Source organism: Dreissena polymorpha, chromosome 8 (assembly GCF_020536995.1).
Source record: "Dreissena polymorpha isolate Duluth1 chromosome 8, UMN_Dpol_1.0, whole genome shotgun sequence".
Lineage (NCBI taxonomy): Eukaryota > Metazoa > Mollusca > Bivalvia > Myida > Dreissenidae > Dreissena > Dreissena polymorpha.
The window spans coordinates 12,515,414-12,528,716 of NC_068362.1; the positions used below are offsets into that span (position 1 = coordinate 12,515,414).

Genomic DNA, 13,303 nt, shown 5'->3' on the forward strand with positions numbered 1-13,303 from the left:
GATTAAACTAATCCTAACTTATTTTTCCTTTAGGACTAGTTATTAATAACTCGTTACATTATTAAAAAATTATGTATTTCAGCAAAGTTTTGTTCATTTCCCAATTGGCAAAAACAAGATTCCGAAGTTCTTTTTGTCTTTTTTACCAAGCAGTTCAGAGGGTAGAGGGGCAGGGGGGGGGGGGGGGGCAAAAATGAGCAGGATGCAGCAGAATAATTAACTGTTTCGTCGAAATTATGAACAATTTTGGAAATGTCACTAGTTAGAAATAGAAATAATGGTGACAAGAACATCTTCTATCACTAATACTGTAAATGCACTCTTTTAAAGTGTCCACTGTGACCCTGACCTTGTAGCGACCAACATGTTTAAGTCATGCGACACATTGTCTAGATACATGTAATATGATTATCTGTGCCAATTATTTCAAAATCATTCATGACATGCATGACAAATTTCTTTGTCATATAACAAATATGCAAGTGTCCATTGTGTCCTTGACCTTGAAGCGAAAGAAATGGGACACACTGTATTGATATGATGATTGATTGTCAAAACTTAAATGACATCAAATCATTCACAACAAGAAATATAGGAACTGGCACGAGTTGTCATATCATACCATATTTTATTAAACAAGTTCAGGAATTTTGTTAGAAAGCGAGCCTTTGGCAAGCTTACCGACGAATTTCCTGGAACAGTTTAATTAAACATGGTATGATATGACGAGTGTCAGATCTTTTTTATCACATGCTTTAAAATGAGCAAATTACATAAATATTTACGCAAACATAAAGATAAGTCCCGAATGTTGTTTACATTTGACGTTGCAACATCATTTCAGCAAAAAAACTAAATGCGCTTGGTCAATAAACGAAAACTAAGCCAATCAAAATGCTTAAAAATGTTGTATTACACATGTGTAATATAAAAATATATGTAATTGTTGTATTCAGGGGGTTTTTTTAGAGAAAGGGGAAGACGCTGGACGCTGCATGGGTGAAAGGGGAAAAAAGAGTGCGAAAGAGACATATTAGGGGAAAAAATAAAAACTGTTCATTTCAATGTCTATAACTCATCAAAAGAGGCTTGTCTCTGTCCTTTTTGTTCTTAAACACATAAAACACGTATTAAAGTCAAAGTCCTTAATTAAGTTGCAGCTGTAGATCTAATTATGGGAAATGTTTTCAACTACCGTAAATTCGCGAATATAATACGCACTTTTTTACCTGCCAAATTTTTCTTCAAGTAGGGGGTGCATATAATATACGAATTTAGATCAGAACAAAAATTTTCCTGTGAAAATGTTCAACTTAATCGTTGTAATTCGCTGCGCTGTGCCATTTTGAATTACACAATTACATCAAAGGGGGGCAACTGTGCTTACGGTAATTGTCACGGCTACACTGTATAGTACCGTACATGCTAAATAGACCAACCATCGATATTATATATATAATAATAATACTTATTATTTTATAATTATAATTATCATCTTGTCAAATGGAATTAAATGTTATAAAAAAACAGCGTCTCTGTTTCTTTCTTTTGCTGACTGCTTGACCCGGGTGTCAGCAGGTGGCCCATGTGTTATCGGTAAAGGTGCTGAGAAGGGCCATCGCTTGTCAGCGGGACCCGTGTATTCGAGGTGTTGACAAAAAGGGTCCCGATCTAGGGGCCTGAGTAAACGATTGCTAATTGACACTTATTGACACTTACCGTCAAGGATCTTTATAAACACAAGAACTTAGCAGTGTCACATTGGTATCAAATTAACCATATGTTTGCGTTAATAAAACAATCAACGGTAATATAAACAATAGACAGATATTTATTATGCAACTGTCATGACAACGGCCCGATAACACATCGCGATCAATATACAGGGGTAGCACTGTGAAACAGATGTGTGATAACGCCAAATTGGTTTGCTATTTTCACAACACAAAAATATATTTTCCCCATTTTGTTGCTTACCTGACGCTTACGCTAGCAAATCTATTTCTCATGTATTTTCCTGTCAAGTCTTTGTCTAAAAGCGCGCGAAAATTAGAGTGGGTGTAAACACTGTCGAACGTAATGTGTACTGGGAATGCAATAGCTTGCCGATATGGTCAATAATTACCGGTATTGCTCTAAATGTCGTTATTGTTTAAAATAATACGTTCAAATAAACTTAATGGAGAAAATATATAAAGACATTTAACATGTGGGAGAACAAATGACAGCGATCACTTTAAACAGGAATCTTCAATCTGAAATTTTATTTTAACAAGTGTGAATACATTTTTTTCGGAAATGACAGTGTCATGGCCAATTTCGGACACTGAATTTTTTAGTGCGTATTTTACTCGGATTTTGAATTTTTACCAAAAAATTTGGACCAAAGTTGGGGGTGCGTATTAAACACGAGGGCGTATTATATTCGCGAATTTACGGTATATTTCTGTACTGGGGCCGGGGGACGATGTCAATTTTGTGATTTCAATTTCATGATGAATGGGTTGACAATCTTGATCTGCTACAGTATTGGAAGGGACAGGAGCGGCAGCTGCCAATTGTCTACTTTCACAATGTTTGATGTTGATTACCTCAGAATCCTGCTGGGTTATAACGCCTTACGGTTTTCGATGATTCTTTCTTAAAAAATGCCTCGATGCGTTCAGTATCTTCCGAGTCCGAATGTTTTATTTTGTTTGTGTAAGAACGCCTATTGTGAGAGATTTTTTCTGTTTTCAAGTTTTTATCTTGGCTTGCACATAGCCCGGATGAAAATTCGACTGGTTTCCGGTAATTTATTTATGAAACACCCTTCTCGCGCAAGACGGGTATCCAGTAAAATAGTCACATGATTATTACGATTAGTTGCCCAGTTTACATGACGTAATTTAAGAGCTATATTTAGAATAACTGGGATTCTCAGATTTTTTGTGTTCGTCTAGAGAGAGAGAGAAAGATCGTTGTTCATGGTGCAAATTGGATAATTGTCGAATGCCCAAAGGAAAAATAAACATTTCTTTGAGAGAAAATATTATATTTTGGTGAAAAATGATATTTTTGGTGGGGAAATTGTATTTTGAGGGGAAAAATTCTTGTAGGGGAAGACGCCGAATATCGGTGTCACTTTCTTAGTAAAAAAAAAACCTGGTATTACATGGGAAACAGGGTATAGCATGTGATAAATGTTATAACATCGACACCATCATGTACTTTCACTATTTACATATAAGAAATACGCCACAATTTCAAGTGTCCACTGTAACCTTAATCTTCAAGGAAACAACATTTTATTGCATGCAACACAACGTCTTGATACATGTATTTGACAATGCTGCTTCAGCAAAGCAGCTTGTCTAATTTATCATACCATAACAAAAATCTTCATAATAGCGACTGATGTAAAAGACCAAACAAGTCCGATTGAGAATTAGCTAAATGATGTCTATCGGCATACCTTGCTGATTATCATTGATAAAGGTAAAGGGAGCTTGGTTCCTGTCCTTTTTCAAATTTAGCGAGAGGTTTGGGACAGAAACCAGACACGAAACTGCCAGGTGGCACTTCAAACGCTGTGACGCTGGGAAAACCCCAAATGTTGTTATATTTCTATTTGATCGAGAATGTAACCCACAGGTACTACTTCCCCGTACCCCCAATATTTTGTTCGTACTCCAAATTGTTAGTACCATTTATTTTTTCATACCAACATTTTTTTTTCATACCCAAATTTTTTTTCGTACCCAAATTATTATTTTTTTACCCAATTTTTTCCATACCCCAATTTTCTTTTTTTTCATTTTTTTTTTCGTACCCACATTTTTTTGGGGGGAGATCATAATTTTTTCGTACCCAACATTTTCGTACCCAAATTTTTTTGCAAACAAAATCTGTGTACCCAATTGTGGTGATGTAGATAAACTTAAATTGATGATTTAATATCCATCCTCTTCAAAAGCATTGTCACACCAGTACTGTCATATACTTTGATTGCATTTGTGACAGTATATAATGAAATCTCCTCATGCACAACAAAGTTATAAACCAGTAATGAACATGTACCTTGACTTTATTCATATAAAAATAAGCACATTCTTGAAGCGCTGGAACATTTTAGCACACAACCCTATTTTTTTTTTCTGTGGGTATTTCATTTTATTTCGCCTTTTCATTTCAGGAATGATTTCTATTTTTAATGTTGAATTATTTCCCAGAAATTAGGACTGGCAACATGGCATTTTCAATTGTTGAAGCTGCATTTAAAAGGTCTATCAGGTACGCAACTTTTGTGTCCTGGGAATGTCTGAATATGGGAGAGGTAAAACTTACGTGTACATTGTAAAAACCATAGTGGAACGTAACCTGTTTCTATTAAAGCCCATTTAACAACACGAACAGACAATGCTATGACAAAACAGAAATAGTCATTTTTATTTTCCATTAAAATATCAATACTTAAGCTGCGCTGCTGTTTTTGTAATTAAGCCATGCTTTCCATTAACCCTCGTACACATAGACAAATTGACTTCGAGATGTCTAGTATTATTTACCATGGAGGCTGACATCTTGGAATGAAAACGAGACAACAAAAAAGTTAGTCTGGTTCTTGGTAATTTATACAAAAATAACGTATTCAGTGTATTTTTCTTACGTATAGATAGGAAAACAGGTTATATAGTGATTTATTAGTTAATGTGTCAATTTAATCATTTTCTAAACCATATGTCTGTATAGGTCAATTGTTCTTAATTAAAACAATGGAACATCTTGAAGAAATCAGAAAATGATATCTGCAGAGCCAGACTAGTTTCCGGTTGCTGCTGGTTTTTGCGCAAGTTCCGGTTTCGAAAGCCATACTTTTGTTGACATCGAAATTACAGTTATAGGTAAATATTCTGATTAAATATACCGAGTAAATATTAACTGAATACGTTTTTATTTATGAATCAATTAAGTTTATTTCTTTAATTGTATAGTTAGATTCACGCATTTCTGTTTAAGTGGTATTTCTTTATTATATGGCCGTTTTTCGGATAGAGTGATTTTTGGACATGGAATTTAAATTTAAAATTTGGTATAAAACGATCTTTCAGTTACAAAAAATTATACAAATAATGTTTGAAAACTTTATGGTAGTTTTTTTGTTGTTGATGAATCGATTTGATGTTTGTTTGTTCATTCTTGTTTTAATTTAAACATTCAACATGTTCCATGAACATTCTCATTTAAAATAAACTCATTTATTTGTTCAACTTCAAACATAGCAACACTAACAATTTTGTCCATTTAAGAAATTAATAACCTTATATATACCTATTTTTATGAATAATATAGTAACGGAAAATATGTGAAAACGTAATTTGAAAATATTTGTCATTACCATATGCTATATTTTTTTCAAGATGTTACAAATGTACAAATATTTGGATGGGCCTTTTCCCAGGATTTTGTAAAGACACAGGGGCATTAATCCACAGACAATTTCTGCATTACTCAAGAGCTTAAATAAGCACAAACAGACGATAATTGAACACTAAGGTACAGGGATGCAATGCATTCCCATGGGATTTTTCAGATGGCTGGGGACGTTAGGGAGGGCTTTCCCTCTTATATTTTACATCTTTTACATTTGTAGTCAGGGTTTTTTCTGCTAAACAGGCCATAAAACAGACCCGATTCCAAAGCAAACGGACCTGATCCCACACGGAAATAATAAAAAAGTTCCAAAATTTTTTTTACATAAAAAGTCTTTTATGACTTATGATTATTAAACTTTATATCTCAACTTTATTATTAAAACACCCTACAAAATTAATAACTTTAATTATGTCCTTTTGTCCATAAAAAATACCCAAATTTGCAACTAGTATCGATAAAAAATCCCAATTTGACCAGACTTCTTTTCCCAAAATGGCTAGAAAAACCCTGGTAGTATCAAATGATATTTGTTCTTGCCTTATGACTATTAAAACAGACAGCAATTAAGTCATTTAGAACAGTATATTTTATTATGGTTTTAGCCCTCAGTGCTTTCCAAAGGAATATTTTCAGACGCCCCACCATACTTATTTTACATGTTTAGAGTCAAATGATGTCATTTGGTGTGATATGACTGACTATTAAAAACATCATCTACAGGGGACAAAAATATTTCTAAACTGCACTCGTCCTGCAAACACATGCACTCGTTCTTCAAATATGTATGAAATAAAGATTGCAAAGGGCTTATATGACTAAAAAAGTTTCCTACATGTATATCACTGCTAAAATGCTTCTTACTGACTCAGTTATTCATGCCAGCTGATCACAAAAGAACGGACGTTTGAATAGCACCCCCGTCCCCTTTAAAGAACGCTTGTATACCAGACATTTTTCAGACAAAATTCAGACTGGTTTAAAAACGTATTTCGCAGTTAAAAAAATTCTTAAAAAATTAATACTTACAGTGAATGCAGTCGGGTGGTTCCCTGTCAACATGGACGTGAAAAGTTAACACCTAAAAGCCAATATTATACGGGACACAGTCTCACATAACAACGCGCACCTGCTGTATGAAATTTACAATTTCCGGTTCATTCGCGTTCTTCTTTTGGAATAGATATGCTTTAACCCTTTCCCCCATAAGAAGCGAAGTGAAAATGGCTTTTGCAACCAGCATAAAACCAGAACAGCCTGCGAGTAACTTGCAGCCTGTTCAGGTTTTATGCTGTTTGCTGTTCATCGGTAACCTTTTAAACTTGAATCTAGTAAGAAAGGCCTTAAATTAAATTTTACTTTCTAAGGGACCAGACATGTGTCAAAAGTATCTAAGTGGTAAAGAGTTAAGAAAATGATTTTATTTAATGAAAAAGAGTCTTACTGGTCAGAAAAAAATATATTTTAACATCAGCTTTTTTCACTCGTCCTGTAGGACGAGAGCTTTAGGGAAATTCCCTTGTCCTTTCAATAGTTCACTCGTCAATACAAGCAGACAAGTGGAATTTTTGTCCCCTGATCTATTATGTCATTTTTGAAGATATATGTTTGAATTGTTTTTTTAATTGTTTGGAATCAACAGGGCTAGCGCTGGCCCAAAATTTCTTTGAGCCAATCTGTTTTGGTTTTTCGGCGCGCGAAAACTGGTTTTAAAATAATAATATTTACTATCAACGTGTTTATATTTCTTTTAATGACAACAAGTGCATTTTCACATATCATAATATAACATGCAGTTTTCAATGTAGAAATAATGATTATGGTACATGTACCTGTCAAAGTACACATTTATTTTATTGGTCATTTTATACATGTTACATTTAACAGTGGTGTCGATTGTCCCGAATTTGAAATCCTGAAAATAAGGCCGTGGGTCTTGGAACCGCAGCCGTAGGAACCCAACAGGAATAAAGGGCAGAGCCTTCCACCCACCCAGATCCCTTACTAATTGTTCTTTTTTTATAGTCTTTTCAATTGCAATTTCGGGTGAATACAATTCGAAATATTATAAACCACATCGTCCATATCACCACACGTGTATTCATCATTCTATTTCTTCTATAAGGAGCTGCAAAAATAAATTATAATCAACAAAAAATAATGTATCCGAAAACGACAGTCCGAAAAATTGTACGCGTTTGACAATTGAAATAAAATGTGCACATGGTTTGATTGCAGAAAATGAAAACCAGTATCCTAGCAAATACGCAATTAATATACAATTTGGTTGACGTATTGCTTTACAATAGCATAGTTTAGGAGTAAAAAATAACTTAATTATCACCTTTTAATTTCAAACAATCGGCAGAAAGGCGTAACATCATCGACATGGATCTATTTATTTAATTAGATCTATCATTCTTTCATTCAGATCGATAGTCGGTAGAAAGTTATCAGCTTAGAAATAATTTATTTATTGTTACGCTTCTTTTCATTAGTTTATCTTTAAATACGATGTTTGCCATCAGCCACTATTTTGTTGGCAGATGACAATGTCAACTGTGTATTTCAAGAATACAGTGTCTGCGCATGAATGACCCATATTACATGTATGTGTAAGCGAACTCAATGTTGGTTGGCAAGCTACCACGTGCGCTTCAATAATAATAAGGTAAAGCGATATCTCATGTTCTGTTGCAGACTGGTTTTCGTTTATTGTTCAAATTGCGAACACTTTCATTGAAACAAAGAGAAAAATATAGAAACCCAGTCTGGATTTAAATGGCGGATGTTTTCAATGCAATATTACAAGATTTCAGCATTCGCAAATCAAATTTTTCTTGAGCCAAATTCTCAATATTTTCGCAAATGACCATAATTATAGAAAGTATCATCCTGACTCAAACGATTTCCCAATACATCTGTATCAACCCGACTATTAGTATTACTGCATACTTACTACGTTTCAAGTTTCTATTTGTTACCTTATTATCCCCAGTTATTTTGTTTGCTTTATATTTTACAACCTGTGCCTTTTTGAAAAGGGTGATAGACCATGAAATTAAAAAAAACCATTAATAATATGATTATAAATAACAGTATACCAATTGTTTATATGTGCATGTTTAAATGCTTTCTATAGTTTATATTATTAAGTGCTAGTGAAACAAATTTCTGTATACATGTCATAAACTCAATAAACCTTTTATTGAGTTTATTGAAAGTTTTGCATATTAAATAAAGTCTCTATCTTCCTCTATATGGATTTATTAAATCGTCTAAAGGATGGAATAACTTTTCCATAATGACAACATTATAAAACAAGTTCAATTACATAAATCACACAAATTTAAAAGTTATACAGAAATCAGACAATGTAATAAATTACAAGAGTCCTCTCCTCCCCAAGCTTTAAAGTTTGTATGGTATGCTGTAAAACAAATTGACTTAGATTAAAATGTGGAAGATGGAAAAGGATGTCCACAAAGATCTGGAAATAGACAAGACATACATATAAATACTTAGTTATCTCCCTTCATGGGGGTAAGTTTTTGAGGGTACGTGAAAAACTGATTCCTGAAAATTAATATGTGTAACAATTATCATGATTATAAAGAATAAAACATGAATGTCTCTCGATTGGTCATGATGATTATGATTTCAATAATCTAAAAAAAAAAAAATGAACTGGAAACAGTCAACAAATGATAACTATCGGGCATTAAACAGTTTATAAGTCAACACACACAGGTATTTCAACCATCGGTGAAATGAGACTTTCGGCCAGGCCGCCTAGGTAGTAACAGTTCTTTTTCTCCTGGGTTATTGTGTGGTAGCAACCTAGCGAGCTCTCGTGGTATCTTTGTCCCTCCAGTGTCTCTGTTCATGGGAGAAGAAGGATCAGGTTGTACATCCTCGGTTGGTGGGGGTGTATCCGTCTCGACGGCCGGATCCAGGGTTGGTTGTGGTGGAGGCGAGGCCGGTTCCTGTGTAGCTTCAGGGGTTGCTTTCTCCGTAGCAGTAGGTGTTGGTAACGACTGAGGGTGTTGTACGTGTTTATGAGTTAAAGATGATGATTTGGTACGCTGTGACTCAACTGCTTTCACGAGGGGATCCGTTGGTTTACTGAAGAACGGGGAGAATTTTCTCAAGTACTGTCTGTTACGTAGGGTGACCCTACCCGTTCCATCAACTCTGACCACATATTGGTGAAATTGCCGCACCTCAATCACTACACCTGTGCGCTCCCATCGCCTGGGCTGGTTTCCAACAAGATTTTGAATGAACACATGGTCTCCAATCTGCAGTGGGGGTAATTGCCTAGTATGTTCCGACCACTTTTCGTGGTCTCTGGAGTGGCGCTTCGCCAATGCCCTCTCGCGATGCGACAGTAATTCCTTCCAAGTCTCGTGTGGTTGATAACGTCCCATCAGTATCGGAATTGGATCACGAATGGGTCGGCCAAACAAAATGAGCGCTGGTGATGCCTTTGTTTCTGGATCGATTGAGTTTCTGTAGACCAGTAAAGCTCTCTGGAATTTGTCAGTGTCTAAAGACCCTGTGGGCGATGTGTTATCCATTAGCATGCGTTTAACAGTCTTCACAGCAAGTTCTGCCCTAATTGGCATGTGGGTTTGCAACTGAGCAAAGCCTGTGTCTGACGCCCCAGTTCCGTAGAAACTCTTGTGTCTTACCAGCCGTGAACTGTTACATATTTTGGTAAAAAATAATGTTACAGATGCCCCTCCATACTTATTTTACGTTTAAATAGTCAAATGATGTCATTTGGTCAATTGCGCAGGGCTCGACACTAAGGCACGTCCAAACGACATTCACTGCCTGTACCCAGGTCCGGGCTAGCAAATGTCCCAGAAACATGCCGGACCGGTCGTGTGTATTCTTGGCGAAATTATGTGTTCTATATCAATAAACTGAATTTTCAATAAGCTTTTCAAAGATGAAAAAATCTTAATACAGTACGATCCGATGACAATTAAATCTCAGAGTGAAGTCGGAGACAACTAACGCTTTTTAACGGATTAAATCTCGAAATAGATTAGGAACGTATTTTTATCGAGAAAACACAGCTGTACTTATATTTAAACGGAATTCCTCTAGATTATACAGTTTTTGATTGGTTTCCTCGAAGTGACATGTTTTCTCCATAAAAATACGTTTTAAACTAAAAGCCGGGAGCGCCCAGGATCATCCAGGATCAATGAAGGTATCAAACTCGACATTAACACAAAGTTACATTAAAATTATTAGTTATTTATCAATTTCAATAACTTTAATTTGATCGATTAGAAGTGTTTTGACAATCTTTTTTAAGCAATTAAATGAGCCAAACTAACGTTAAAGGTCGATCCCTGCTTTTAGTATAAAACTTAAAGGCAGTTTACCCTGTACAATTTTACGCCTATCGTAACACGTTATATTGCGGCATTTAGGATTCACTTACATATACGATTTGTTGTCAGACTGCAACCACGGTTTATTAAAGCATTCTATGTAAACAAGTTTTAACGTTTATGTTGTTGTTTAAGTTTGGCTATACTGGTGGGGAATAACAATAAACAAGTTAATTTTTGATAATACTTGGGTCAGGGCACATGAAAGATTGGTAAGGGCTAGTAGGGCCAAAAAAAAAAGGTCCGTTTCCAGCAGCACGACCGTGTCCCCAGAATCGGCGCCGACCCTCAACTTTTTATTAATGTAACTTAAATAGAAGCAAAGTTTCCTAATCCAATCGGCCATTGGCCCCGGTCCCGTTGCTAAAATGCTAGCACTGAATTCTAGGACTGCATACTTTGGGGACAAAAAAAATGGGTAAATTAATCCCCAACTTCATTTAATGTATTGTAAGCCCTGCCTAAAAGAAAGTCCTCTGCTTTCAGGTTGTAAGATCAAAGAAAATGGCCCGGGGACACCAGAAAATTCAATCCCAGATGAAGAACAAGGAGAAGCAGGACAAACTCAAGAAATCTCAGGGCCATGACCAGAAGAAGGCAGCGTTAGCTGGCTTGAAATACGTCTGCGTTGCATGCAAGGTTGGTAGGCTTCCCATTAGATTTCTCAAAACCATTGCGTTGCTCATTCCGTTGTAGTCCAAATAATTAGACGTAATGTATGTATATCAACCTCATATTTTTTGTTTTAAAGGAGTAATTCCGGTGTAACAAAATTTAAGTTTATGCATTGCAAATATATGTACTGGGTATATTCTTGTAAATATATGTGAGTAATGTTTATGGTGTTATTTTGTTCCTTTAATTATATCCACTGACATTTTATTGTGACCAAAAGAAAACACAATTTCTAATGTATGATAAAATTATGGAACTTGTGTTGAACTTGTTTGTTTAATTAGTCAATAATTTTTAGGTTGTATATTTTACAGCTTGTGGATTTGGAAATGGGAAATTTATATTGGAAATGTTCTTCTTTATGGCGCTAAATTTTAGTCCGATTTTTTGGGTAACTGTTATTTTTAGCTTGACTATTATATATGAAATATATATAGTGGAGCTATCCTACTCATCTAGTGTCGGCCTGTGCGTCTTTGTGAGCGTTGGAATGTCAAAGTTTGCGTACCTCCTCAACTATTTTATATGTCCCTTGACATATTGCTTTCATATTTTGCCTACTTCTTTACCAACATTACCCCAATCTATAAACAAGAGCAGACAACTATAACAAGCATTTTGTAAGAATTATGGCCCCTTTTCCACTTAGAATATGCATATTATTGATAAATCTATGTTAAAGTTTGCTTACCACCTCATATATTTTCTATATACCGTGTCATTTTGCTTTTATATTTTGCATACTTTTTTACCAACATGACCCCAATCTATAAGCAAGAGCAGACAACTGTAACAGCATTTTGTAAGAATTATGGCCCTTTTTCCGCTTAGAATATGTATACATGTATTATTGATAAATCTACATGTATGTTAAAGTTTGCGTACCACCTCCAATATTTCTGTGTACCATGTCATATTGCTTTTATATTTTGCATACTTCTTTACCAACATGACCCCAATCTATAAACAAGAGCAGACAACTGTATCAAGCATTTTGTAAGAATTATGTTCCCTTTTTATACTTAGAAAATTGAAAATTTGGTTGAGTTTTGTGTTTACATGTAGGTTCACTTTATTCCTAAAGTATCAAAGCTATTTCTTTCATACTTGCAACACTTACTAACTATTATAAAGGGACTGTGCTGGCAAAGTTATGAAACTCTGACTGACATTTTGACATAATTATAGCCCCTTTTATACTTAGACAATTTAACATTTGGTTAAGTTTTGTGTTTTGATCCATTTTGCTCCTCAAGTGTCCTACATGTAGCTATTGCTTTAAGACTTGGAAAACTCGCTAACTATTGTAAGGTGACTGTACATAGCAAGTTGAATAACTCTGCTTGGCATTTTAATGGAATTATGGCCCTCTTTATGCCCCCGGATCAAATGATCGGGGGTATATTGTTTTTGGCCTGTCTGTCACTCAAAACTTTAACCTTGGTCATAACTTTTGCAATATTGAAGATAGCAACTTGATATTTGGCCTGCATGTGTATCTCATGGAGCTGCATTGAGTGGTGAAAGGTCATCCTATCTAAGTCAAAGGTCAAATATATGACTTCAAAGCGGTGCAGTAGCGGGCATTGTGTTTGTGACAAACACATCTCTTGTTTGTCTTAGTACAATGTAACCTAGAATATTTTGTTAAATTTTGTGTTTATTTCCACTTTACTTCTAAATTATCAAGGCTATTGCTTTCAAACTTAAATACTTTCTTACTATCATGAGGGTACTGTACATGGCAACTTGAATATGACCTTGACCTTTGAATGACCTTGACTCTCAAGGTCAAACTAATTAAT

The 13,303-nt window shown here is 35.1% G+C and overlaps 1 protein-coding gene across 3 annotated transcripts in view; it reads right to left on the minus strand.

Annotated features, from left to right (window-relative positions):
* LOC127843066 (RCC1-like G exchanging factor-like protein) overlaps nucleotides 1-4,800 on the minus strand; it is a 39,411-nt gene extending 34,611 nt beyond the window's left edge. Inside the window, exon 1 of one of the 3 annotated variants that reach the window (XM_052372871.1) lies at nucleotides 4,649-4,800. The gene's annotated coding sequence lies outside the window, so the exon portion shown is untranslated. Of the gene's footprint in view, nucleotides 1-4,452 lie in introns of all 3 variants that reach the window. The other 2 variants (XM_052372868.1, XM_052372869.1) reach the window with 2 other exon arrangements.
* Between the last annotated feature and the right edge of the window lie 8,503 nt (nucleotides 4,801-13,303).